The sequence below is a fragment of the Uloborus diversus genome, chromosome 1 (genome assembly GCF_026930045.1).
Source record: "Uloborus diversus isolate 005 chromosome 1, Udiv.v.3.1, whole genome shotgun sequence".
In the NCBI taxonomy this organism is placed as follows: domain Eukaryota; kingdom Metazoa; phylum Arthropoda; class Arachnida; order Araneae; family Uloboridae; genus Uloborus; species Uloborus diversus.
In genome coordinates this window covers 232,482,355-232,495,438 of record NC_072731.1, presented here as the reverse complement: position 1 = coordinate 232,495,438, position 13,084 = coordinate 232,482,355, and the positions used below count along the sequence as shown (strand labels likewise).

The 13,084-nt window shown below is 32.6% G+C and overlaps 1 protein-coding gene across 1 annotated transcript in view; it reads right to left on the bottom strand.

Annotated features, from left to right (window-relative positions):
- The window catches only part of LOC129219273 (sushi, von Willebrand factor type A, EGF and pentraxin domain-containing protein 1-like), a 370,742-nt gene that overhangs the window by 83,007 nt on the left and 274,651 nt on the right, over positions 1–13,084 (bottom strand). The window lies entirely within an intron of this gene.

The window sequence follows — 13,084 nt, the reverse complement described above, 5'->3', positions numbered from 1 at the left end:
GGCCTGTAAGAATTAAGTGGGGCCATTTTATGAGTCATTCGTTGTTGAATCACCGAAATGCCTAATTCTGCTACTTTTTAACAAATATAAGGTAACCCAATAAAATTCACGCCAATTTTACTTAGCTATTGAAAGAAGTGATAATACGTATACAAATTAGTGCATCACATTGTTTGAGAAAATGTTAGGTAGGAAAATTAGTGTATCACGTGTTTTAAACACCTGGTGGGCGGGATTTGAACACTAGGGAAGAAAAATGGGAGTGTCAAAATAAGAACCAACGAGTCGTAGTCTATGTAGTTGTATTTTTGGAACTGTGGCGCATCCATACTCGATTGATTTGTTATCAGTGACGAAAAGGGAGTCTTGTATGACTCTCTCAAGCAGTCCAAACATTGGTTCTCACCAAGAGTCAATGTCCCTCCCACCACAAGACACACCATGCAAGATCAAGCTCTGTATCTGGTGGGATAGTCACCAAGTGCTTTTCCATGAACTACTTTCAATGTCCCAAATCATCACTGCGGTTATGTTCTTGCAGCAATTGGAACTTGTGCAGCGCAACATGCATCACAACGGAAGGGGTCATCACTAGTGAGACGCAAAGAAGTGCTCTTCCTACATGCTAACACCCGCTTGCAAGAGGCCATAGATGCGTTTCGGCGACTTGATTGGAAGATTTTGTGCCATCCTCCTAACTCACCTAATCTTCTGTCAACAGATTATCACCTCTTTCATTCCTTGGACCAGAATCTTGGTGAAAAAACCTTTACGAATGAAGCAGACATGCGCCAAGAACTCACGGACTTATTAGGTCCAAGATCCCCGAATTTTATTGGCAAGGGGATTGAGAAAAGCGAGACACGTTGGCAGAAGGTCTTCGATGGAAATTACTTCGAGGACTAAAAATAGACTATCCGCAAGTCATACTTTTTGACCATACAAAACGGCTAGAACTTTATTGGTTACCTTATACAATAAGATTTTCTGTACTTTTATAGTTTTCCAGAACATTTTAATGTTTTATAAACATTTCTCAAAATTCGAAAAGTAAGAAATGCAAATAATAAAGCAAAGCATAAAATATTATTGCCCATTCTTTTTCTTTATTACTTTCGCATTCCTTAAAAAGAAGCCCATTTTATTCAAAATGTTTACCTGCATGTTAAACATTACCAAAACATATTACCAAATTATCCTGCAGTGGAGCGAGTTTCATTGTTGATGACGTCAGGAGCGTTACTCGATCATTGGCAATTATGCATATGAGGATGCTATTATGCAAGATGTTGAAAAAATAATTTAAATTAAAGACTTGAAAAAGTATTAGAAAGTGTTAAATTTGCGATTAAAGTTTTTGATGTTAACTGTTTGCGTCATTTTAATTTCTTTTCCATTTATATTTTCAAACCAATTACACTGGTAAACAAAAGTTTTGTTACGTGAAACATTTGTAGTGTTCTTAGGGTAATTTTTGACGCTGATTTCAGATATCCACTCAGAATTTCCCAATCACCCACAGTTTTCGTTTATTCATAGGTTTTAAGTGATTTATTTTTACCACGTTTTCCTATACCACGTAATGTTAAAAAATAATGGACTGGTAAACAAAAATTTTGTTGAATGAATGATTTGAATCGATGATATGGTTTTTCTAGATTTTTCTATGATTTTTTTTAGGGGGTAATTTTTCACGCTGATGTCGAATGTAAAATTAGAAATTTCCCCTTACCCCACAGTTTTTGTGTAATCATAGGTTTTAAGTGATTTATTTTTTCAGCGTTTTCCTATGTCACATAATGATAAAAACTCATAATTAACAATTAAAATCTTGTCATAAAGACAAGGAATATGGAGATAGATACCCAGGTTTTCTGATAATGCAGTTGTAACGAGGTAGTCCGTCTTAATGGTCCTTCAATTTTTCATATACGCTGCCCGAATTGAATCATTTTCTGTGTTTTTATATTTGAACTAGCTGCATTGTCCGGCTTTTCCCGGTCTACTTGAAAATTAAAATTGTGTCAAGTGACGTATATTCAACAATCAAACTTAAATAAAAGAAAACAAAATATCATGCAAAATTTCCCTTCCAAACAATGGTGACACAGATATTAAAATACTTTTAAGAAAATAAAATTTGAAAGATTGATTTACAAAGCGTAACCATGGAAGCACAAAACAAAATAAGTTTAAGAGAAAGAGGGAAAGAAACAATGGATTCAAAAAACGTAACCGTGGAAACTCTGAAATAAAATGGTTAACAACTTGATTGCAGATGAGACTATTCGAGCTTGATTTAAAAAGGCTCGTAAGTAATTTTTCTTTTGGAGATAGAAGCTTAGTTTTTCGACCGAAGGTAGAGAGAGATCGAGTAAAAAATGTCACTTTTTCCAATGTTGTCAAAAAGAAAACTGCGGGACAGTTCCTTCACTTTTTATTGATGTTTTTAATGAAGAAAGTAGTGCCTAAATTTCAGCTGAGCCTAAAAAAATTCGAGCTAATAAAGCAAATAACTCCGGTCGTAAGTAAGTTAAATCATTGACACAAATTGCGCAGAACGCAGAAAATTCTACTCTTTATATAATTATTAATATTATATGTAATATTATATGTGCAAGTAATTTTTCATTCCTAAATTCGGGAATTTATGTGAAAATTGGGCCTAAATTGGAATGAAAAAAGAATTATTCATCGAATTTTTTTCGAACTGGTCTGCAAACTTTTTCAGGACTTAAAGGAACAAGCTGAAAATTTCAGCGAAATCGGCAGGGTAGTTCTCGAGTTTTGCGAGTTCAAACACACAGACGCTTTTTGAAGACTTCATTTTATACTATGTAAAGATGCAAACGTAAAACATTCATCGAGTTTACTCTAAACTTTAGTATACTGTAATAGTATTGGCTCTGTAATAGATATGTTTGTATTTTAATATTAAACAGATGAGCTTTAGTATTAACTCTTTCGAAAATAGTTTAAAAGATATACTATTGCAGGATTGAAACATGTTGCCTTCGGCATCACTAGAATATTCAGTCGAAAACGATGGAAACAAATGGAGATTTGTAGTCTTAGTCTTTAGATAAAATTTAGTACAACACATAACACGGGACCATTATTTCTGCCCAAAAATTAAATTAAAATTTTTTTATTAACTGCTAAATTTTATTAATACAATACTGTTTTCTCCTATGCGAATGGGATAACAATGGCAGGAAGAATGAAAAAAAAAAGAGACTGTACCTGTTATTCTACTGATCTTTCATATTAAATTAGGCCTTTTCAAAAACTTTGTAAAAACTTTGCCACAATGGTGCTGAGTTTGAATACTTAAAACCAGAATTTCTACACATTATTTAATTAAAGCTAAAAAACGTATCTTCGCAGAAGCCCCCATTGTGCAAGTGAATAAATTTTGTTTATTAATGCTAGACGCTTCAGAGGGATGAATAAATAATAGCTAAGTATTTGGTCACTATTTTAATTTTTGTCATGCATGTAAATATGCGCATTTCTCTCAAACTTCAGTCCAGTGTTACAAAAAATCTGTGGCTGATGGAGAAAACTGTTTGCATATTTGAATTTAGCGCATCATTTTACACAAAGATTAGATGTTTTACTCCATGTAACTTAAAAAAAAAGTCTTTTTTTTCTTATAATGTTGCGTTTCGTATTTTAAATTAAAAAAAAATATTATTACAGTGGTGGTAAAAAAAAAAAAATGCATCACCCGCGCCGCAAAGGAGAGGAATATCATCCCGACTGCATTCAACACACAGTCAAGCATCCCGTATGATTTGGGGATGCATTTCTAATCAAGGAGTAGGTGGGCTTTACTTTGTGCAAGGAACGATAATCGCTCAGGTGTATATTGGCATCTTGGAGGAGAAATTGCTTCCTGCTATCCGGGATCACTTTACTTCAGTTCCAAACGTCATTTTCCAGGATGATTCTGCTAAGAGCCATTGGGCAAAACTGCTAAGTAACAATTTAAAAACCTTTATCCTGCCATTGGACTTGAATTGACATGGGGTTAAGTAATTTTCTTTCTCTAAAGTCGCACGCAGGTTCAGAAATGGAAAAATGAGCATCTGGTCTGCAGTTTGCCATGGCCCGGAAACAGATCCGATCTACGTAAACAATTATTGGATTTCTGCTGATAAATGTGTATTTCATAAGTTTTGCAGAATTTCACATACATTCATCGTTAATCGGTCGACCAAAACTTCTCACATAATCCCATTGTTGTGAAACTGCGAGGGTGATGCAATTTTTTTTACCAGCATTGTATTTGTGATAGTTAATCTAATTTTAACACGTGAATGATCAAAACACATGTATGCATTTTTATTTTGAAAAAATGAGAAGCTAAGAACTTAACAGTCGAACTCGTTTAATGGAATAGCCATTTTGCCTCAAAAAATATTGTAATAGGCCGGATATCCCATTAACCGGGGCCAAAATAACAAGCTACTATGGCTAGGTACATTGAAAATGTATTATATTAAACGGGATATTCCTTTAACCGATATTGTAATAAGCGGGCTCCACTGTATCTTCCAACTCAAAAGATAGCACGGGTAATTTAGAAGAGACTATTTATACAATTGGATGGTTGAAGCGTAAATCTTCTACCTCTAAGAATGAAAATGACCCATTCTTCAGTTTTATCTCAAAAGTAGGGAAATACTTTTAGCGCAATGCGAACAATTCAATATATAAAAATTTTCCAACTACTTTGCCAATTATGATTTCATTCTTATTTTCTAGAAGGTATTTTCGCTTCTATTAGGCTAGATGAACAAGGTTTATTGTATTTCATAACTTTTGATGCCAGAAATAGCAATAGTGACGACTATTCTACTGCGAGCAGTTAAAAAGCAGTAACTGCAAATTTTTCATTTTTCATTTTTTTTGCTTTTTTGTCATCTGTTGTACCTTAGCTTTATTATACAAGCTTGCTTATTTGGCTTCTTTTGAAAAACGAGCTGATGTGTGCATCACATGACTTCCTTTTACTCCAATTTAATGTCATTTTCTCATTATTGGGAGTTTTAATGTGATTCAATAGCTTACTTTCTAAATATCACCAACAGTGACCAAATTAAAACCAGATTTAAAAATAAAGTAAAATAAAATTAATTTGAATTTTGACATCTTGAATTCAAATTATGTTTTTCGCAATCACGAGTGTGTGTGTGTGTAGGGGTGTGTGTTTGTGTGTAGGGGGTATGTGTATGTGTGTGTAGGCATGTGTGTTTGTGTCTGTGTGCTGGCATAAGTGTGTATGAGTGTGTGTGTGCGGGGGGGGGGGTATGTGTATGTAGGCATATGTGTTTGTGTCTGTGTTCTGGCATGAATGTGTGAGTAGTTGTGAATATGTTTTTGTGTGTGTGTATGTGTAGGTGTCTGTATGTATGCGTGTGTGCATGTGTTTGTGTGTGTGCGTGTGTGTGTGTAGTTGTGTATGTATGCGCGTGTGTGTAGGACATGGATGCAACCGGAGACGGCTTTCGCTATGGGAGCAGCATCGTGAGGCGCCCGTCGACGGTGATGGTGTGGAGGGTGGCGCTGGGAAAAATCAAGGGAACGCCAAAAACAGTCAAATGAAAGCAATTAGCAATCGTGATTGCTCAAAAAATGGCCAAATTTGTCACCAAGTTGGTGAAAAAACTTGGCTACCAAAAGACTGGCGATATATCGCCAAGTGTCCGCCAAATTATAGCACCACTTGAGTTTACATCGAAATTAACTATGTTTCCCCCCCAAAAAAGGGGCAAAAAGCCCCCTTTGGAGCATCCGAATGCAACCAAAAAGGGAGATGCACAACTAGACTCCACTAGGAGTCCACGTACCAAATTTCAACTTTCTATGACATTACGTTCTTGAGTTATGCGACATACATACGCACATACATACGTACATACAGACGTCACGTGGAAACTCGTTCTAATTGACTCGGAAATTGTCAAAATGATTATTTCGCTTGTCTATACGTTCTTAGGCACTTATCCACGTGTGGGCGAGTCGGAGAAAAAAAAAAACTTAACATTCATTCAGGGGTGAGCAAAATGGAAATTAAGTAATTTTTGTAAAAGAAAGTAAAAAGGCGAGAAAAAAATGTCTAATTCCAACTTTTCACTATTGTTGGTATTGAATCCAACACACATTTCGTCTAATATCTCGAAAACTCATTTATGCAGATACTGCCGTTTACCTGCCCACGGCAGCATTTTTCTCTGTATCTATCTGGAAAGTTAAAATTTTCATCTTAACGTTAATCAACTAGATAATGTTTTTCCTATTGGTTTTGGGTAATTGATGGTGTATAAGTAAGTAAAACAGTTCTTAATTATTTGCAAATTTATGTGCTAAATTCAAAGCTATTGTATATGCATTTAACTCATTTCTTCCTGTTGCATTGGATTCAAAACAAACAAAAACTTAGGCAAAATATTTCGCTATCACCTTTAAAGATTATTATTTTTTAATGAAGTATATGCTCTATCACGTGATGACAAAGTGAATACTTTTTCGTGGAATGACTCGATACATAATTTTTATCAACTGTTAAACTATTGTTTCTCAAAAAATGAGATATGTTCCTTTACATTGGAACTTTTGCTTTCAAAAACTTTAAATTATTTTGCCATTACTGTATTAATAGGGCAAACATATTAACTAATTCATACAATGAATAAGAAGAGGTTGCCTTTGGATGTCCCGCACGTGATGCATGCAATTAAATTAAAATTTAACTAACAAAATTACTTAACAAAAACATAACTGCTTCAGGAGCATCTCTGTATCAAATATAAAGATTATGAAATGTGCTTACCCCTGTTTAATTAAAGTATAAAGAGATATGGCAAAATATCTGTGAAATTTAAGCCTCTGATTGTCCCACAAGTGAAGGTGGAATAGCCCAATAATTTAATTTTTTTAATCTGTTGCCAGTTTTTATTTATCAACAAACAAAATGCATGATATTCATTTTTAGCCTACTTTCCCAGTAAAAGTCAGAAAAAGAAGAAAAAAGCATGAAAGAAGGCTTAATGCATCTTAAAAAGTCGCGAAAAAAAAAATCAAAAATAAATAAAATAATTAAATAAATATTGAAAAAGTAAAAACTGGAAAGTAATGAGATGGGGAAAATGCATGTCGGTCCGTCGGTCTGCCCCCCCCCCCCCAATAACTTTTGAATTAATAGTCCGATTCGAGCAAACTTTTTTTGTGTTCGTAAGATCTCGGCGAGGACACCTCACTCCCATATTTCACTTTTTGATTTGAACTATTTTTTGTTCTATTGTTTTGTTCTTGTTTTGAACTGTTTTGAACAGTTCAAAAAAACTTAACATTAGCGCCTACGGGGAAACTGAAAGTCAATGTAGATTCCGTACTTGAAGGCGGATTTATTTCAAACAAATTTTGTTGAAAATGGCTCTTGACGCCAAACTCCAGACTCCGAGAATTTAGAGGCACCTGACTCCGACTCCTGTGCCCGACAATTAATCGGGCTCCGACTCCCCGACTTCGACTCCGACTTCGTAGCTTTGGCAAAAATTTATACACGGAGGACAAATGACTGACTCCTTTATCCCAAAATGAGATTGGCTCCGACTCCGCAGCTATGGTTTTCACTGTGAAATAATTATTTTTGATATGATTTGTTTTTATTTTCACGCTAAAGTTTTAATTTAGGTATTCAGTTTTCGGCGAATAAACTCGAAGTCATTTATGTTTCTACATAACGATATGCGCAGACGATTTTTTTTTTTTTTGACAATGAAAAGTATTTCTTTAAGTTGACATTTTATTGTTTTTATTTATTTTGGTAAGTGCATTAATTCATTTAAGAAATTATTTTTGGCAACAGGGGAAAAAGAAACTATTTTTTTTTGATATGATGTATTTATTTTAATAAGCTTATTAATTTTAATTATTATTTTTTCGTTTTCGAAGTTGTTAAAGAATTTTTTTAAGGGAAAAAAAGTGTATTAGCTGCTTTGTTTAAAAGGTGTTGCTTTTTTTTACGCATCTAATTTTTTAGATGTGTGAGGAGTACTTTATTCCTAGAAATTAGCAAAAATACGTTTGAAACAATTTGCGATTTTAGCTATTTTTGAAAATATTGATCAGGTACTAGAAAGTAGTATGGGTATACGGGAAAGTAGGCTCGTATAGTTCTAGACGGAACTTCTTGTAGTATATAAGAAAAGCTTTTAAAGGAATTTTTAATTTTTCCTCCTCATACTGCTTTTACGATTAGCAAATTTTACTGATTGCGATTATCTTTCCTTTTCCCTGTTCTCCATGCCATCTAAAAAAATATTTTAACTGTTTTTACATTTTATACGAGCTCTAACAGGCGAAGTTCATCTCACCAGTAAATACTAAGTTGGCAATCAGGGTCGTTTTTTAACCTTTTTTTTCCCAGTAAAAGTAAGAATACTTTCCTAGTAAAATTTAGAAAAGGAAGAAAAAGGCATAAAGAACGCTTAATGCATCTTAAAAATAAATAAAAAGATTAAATATCGAAAAATTAAAAATTTAAAAATTAAAAATTTCTGCCCCCCCCCCTTCCAATGGCTTTTGAATGAATAGTCATCGGCTAGGACACCACATTCTCATATTCCATTTTTTGATTTCAACAATTTTTTGTTCAATTTTGAACAGTTCAAAAAAACTTAACATTAGCGTCTACGGGGAAACTCAAGGCAAATAAATCCCACACTTAGAGGCGGATTTACTTCAAACAAACTTTGTTAGTAAAATCTCTTGATGAAGAACCATGTATAGAAAATATCTTTTTGATTTGAACAACTTTAAGTTCAATTTTGAACAGTTCAAATCATTTAACATTAGCGTCTACGGGGGAACTAAAAGTCAATGTAGAGAGTCAAGATTCCGAACTTAAAGGCGGATTTGCTTCAAAAAAATTTAGTTGGAAATAACTCTTGATGACCAACTCTCCACTCAGACTCATAATTTCAGGGTGTCGACTCTGACTCTGACTCTCGTACACGAAAATTAGTCAGACTCCGACTCCTCGACTCTGACCCCTAAGCTTTGTCAAAACTTTAGACACGGAGGAAAAATGACTCATGGAAGTTTAAAGTCTTCGGCCCCTTACTCCGACTTCTTTATCCCGAAATAAATTCAACTCCGACACCGCAAACATTGCCAGAGTTACGGACTTTAAAGAAAATGACCGATTCCGCATCCGAGTCTTTGAATTAAAAACCTTCGACTCCCGACTTTGACTCCTTTGAACAAAAAAGAAGTTGATTGACTCCACAGCTATTGCAGGTATTTATTGTAAGACAATTATTGTTGATATGATTTATTTTTATTTTCACTCTAAAGTATTAATTTATGTATTCAAGTTTTGGCCGAGAAATTCGCGCATACGATTTTTTTTTTGTGAGAATGAAAATTTTTTCTTTAAGTTGACATTCTATTTTATTTATTTTTGAAAGTACATTTTTATTATTTTTATTTTTTCGGCAATAGGGGAAAAAACAAGCGATTTTTCAAATATATAATTTATTTCTTTTAATGAGTTTGTTTTTCATTCTTTTTGAAAGCGATTAAAGATTTTTTAATGGAAAACAATATACCAGCTGCTTTATTTAATAGGTGCTACTACTTTATTTGCTCGTTTATTTATTTTTTACGCATATATTTCTTTATATGAGCAAGGCATATTTTATTTCTAATAATCAGCTTAAAATGGTTAAAATGGACAGGTGTTAAAAAGTCATGTTTGAAATAATTTGCGATTTTAGCTAATTTTGAGAATATTGATGAGATACTAGAAAGTCGATATTGGTAGATGGGAAAGTAGGCTCGTTTAGAATTTTTCATCTTTGACCGAGTCAGTATTTAATAGCCATACTGAAAAACAGAAAATAATGTTTTTATATTGCACAATGTTTATTGATACTAAACTTTTGTCCTTATTTGAGAAAATAATCTTTATTTTATCAGATTTTCGACACCTTTTTTTGTTTGTTGCCAACTACAGGAAACCTAATAATGCGATTTGCATCTCATCGACATGATTTGTTGAAAATACAATTCATGAAGTTTTTAGAGAAATAATGTGATTTATTAGATAACATTTTCAAAGAATGTAACATTTCTGCCATTATTTTCTGAAATTACTGCAGAAAAAATAAAATACTGAAGTGAAAGAATGCATGAAATAGCCTTAGTAAATAATCAAAAGAAGGAGAGTTTCAAGTTCGATGAATTCTAGTCGTATTATCTCAGCCAAGCATTGAATCTGACAATTTTCTTTAGTTGTTTTCTGCTTCTCGTAAGAAATACATTTCGCTGGAATTAAATCACGTGTAAAATCACCATTCAAGCCCTAATCAAGAGTATTTTTATTTAAACTAAAATTTATTTTTGCTTCTCATTTTGCAACAATTTTTAAAAACATTTGAATGTATTTTTATGCATAAAAACAAGTAGTCTTTGAATTATCTTTTGTATAATAAGAATGGCCAGTTCTTTTAATCACTTTCAGGATACAAAGACTTAGGAATTTAGCACAATGGAATTTGGAGAAAAAGAAGATAGTTTCCCAGTAATTAAATGAAAATATTATTCCAAACAAAAATCATTTTCAAGAAAGTCATTAGTAATTTGAAAATGTGAGAAGTTATTCTGATAATTAGCAGCATTAAAAAGGAGAAAAAGCAAATGTGCAATTTAGAACAATTTCAGATGTCAGTTTTAATCGATGGGAAAGTCTAGGATGTGTTGAAAATATTTCCGTGGGAAAAAGAAAAATTGAGAGCGGTAAGAACATTTGGAATTTCCAAAATAAATAAATTAAGAAATTGCTTTACTGAATTAATTAAGAAGCATAATACAATAATGGTTTTTAGATCTACGGACGAAAAAAAAATTATATTATTCTGCATATTAACATTAAATTTCTTACTAGAAGAATAATTAAAATATATAAAGTTTTGGAGTAAAGACGGATCGATAAATGAATCTCAAACCTGTTAGACAGTAAACAATAACGCCTTTAAAGAAATTTCGTAACTTTATTTTTAAGAAGTTATTCAAGTTTAAGAATTTGGAAAACGGCATTCTTTCACCTTTGTTTTCATAACTGAAATTAGAAACATTGTTACAATTACATGATTACACTTGCTAGACTCACAGTATGGATTTCTTCTTTAATGAAATCAAATTATAGCACTTACTGTAATATGTGCTGTAGTTTCTAAATAGAGCATGATTTTTTTAAATTGGGTCTAGCATTGTTCTAATGCACATAAGATGAATCAACTTTCCTTTCTACACCAAATTTAAAAGATTCGGCCCTGAGTTCCAAACTTATTATACTATAACCTATTTTAAAGCAATGCTCTGTGTAACTTTTTAAAAAAAATATTACAAAAATCTCTACATTCATTTTTATTTACAAATCAGACTTAAAATCCAAACCTTCATTGTTGAGGTAGGAAAAGCTTAAAACTCTTGTTTGAAGCTATACATTTTTTTTTGTCTTCTATTTAAACAATTTCGCACTCCAAATCAAATAAAAGTTCAATGCACCTATTTAAAAACACATTTATTTAACAGATATTATTTACAAAATTCTCCACCGAGAGCAAAGCAACTATTCATTATGGAAGTCGAATCGAATCTGCTTATATCTTCCATATTTTTTGACTACAGTTGAGCGTGGTCGTTGTTACTAGCATGTTGTCATGGTTACGATCTCTACGCTGGGAATACATATATTCAAATTGTTCCTCTTAGCAATCTCAAGTGAAATTTTAATACATTTCAGTTCTGTAGTAATTGTAAGTAAATGTAATTATTTAAAGTAGAAGAGCATTCTTGACACATCACTTGTAACTGAAAATAATAACTGACAGCATCTTTGAATAAAATTCTCACGCGGATTGAATTTTCGTACACAAGTATTCGTTTTCCAAATAAACTGCATTCTTCTGATGGCTAACACTTATATTAAGAAAGAAAAATATGTGAAGGAAAAAAAGGAAATTGAAAATAACTTTTACAACCCAAATTCGTCGTATCACATAAATCTTTTCGCAGTTATGATTTCGCAAAAAATATGTTAATCTAATAAAAAAGAGTTTTAGTTAAGATGGCAGGGTTAAAAAGTAGCAAAGGATTAGATAACAGGAGTTTCGCATTAAGAAACAAATAGGTTAATCTAAGAAAAATGAGTTTTAGTTAAGATGCAAGATCAAAATGTAGCAAAGATTTATATAAATCATTTTTACAAGTAAGCAGCGTAAGATATAGTGGTAAAGCGTTATATGAAGTAAGTCCAATAAAAGTTAAAGGTTAAATCTCAGCGGAAAAATATCTACTTTTATACAAAATACGAAAAGTAACAGAATCCCGGATAGAGTGATAAGGGTGGTTTTTCTCATCATAAGTATATCTGGGCTCATTTTCAAGAATTTTCGCCAAACTTGTCAAAACAGCAAAACGCTTAACTTACTCGTCAAACGCTACAAAAATAAATATTGTTGAAATTCAAAACCTGCATAAGTCCCTAGAAGAAGGGCATATCTCACAAATTAAAAATTTTGTTTTTAATTTGTAACATATGCCCTTCTTCTAGGACAGGAATGACTAAATATTAATGAATATCAACTGTAGCATATGTCCTTCTTCTGCTGTAAAATATGCCTTTCTTCTAGAAACCCATTCATTTATTGTTGAGTTTTTAACTAAAGCAACCCATTTAGTAAAACTTAATTAGTAAAACTTAAAATAGTTGGATCTACTCGAGTTTGAATGCATTAGAAGGACTATGCAATCATAAAATCCTCGTTTTACCCTTGATGTACCTCTGATTATTTCTCTCTGTTTTATTTTCATTTTGAATTCATCCCCAAAGGCTACTTTTGAACAACTGTTATATCTGTTTTAGTCTTGTAATTTTAACAAGACATTCACAAACATCTCCAAGGGAGAGTAACTACATAAGAATTAGGGTGAAAACATAAAATTCAAAACCTGAAAACCGTTGTATGAATTTAAAATTATACAGAATGTTTAGATTAAGGAAACTCAC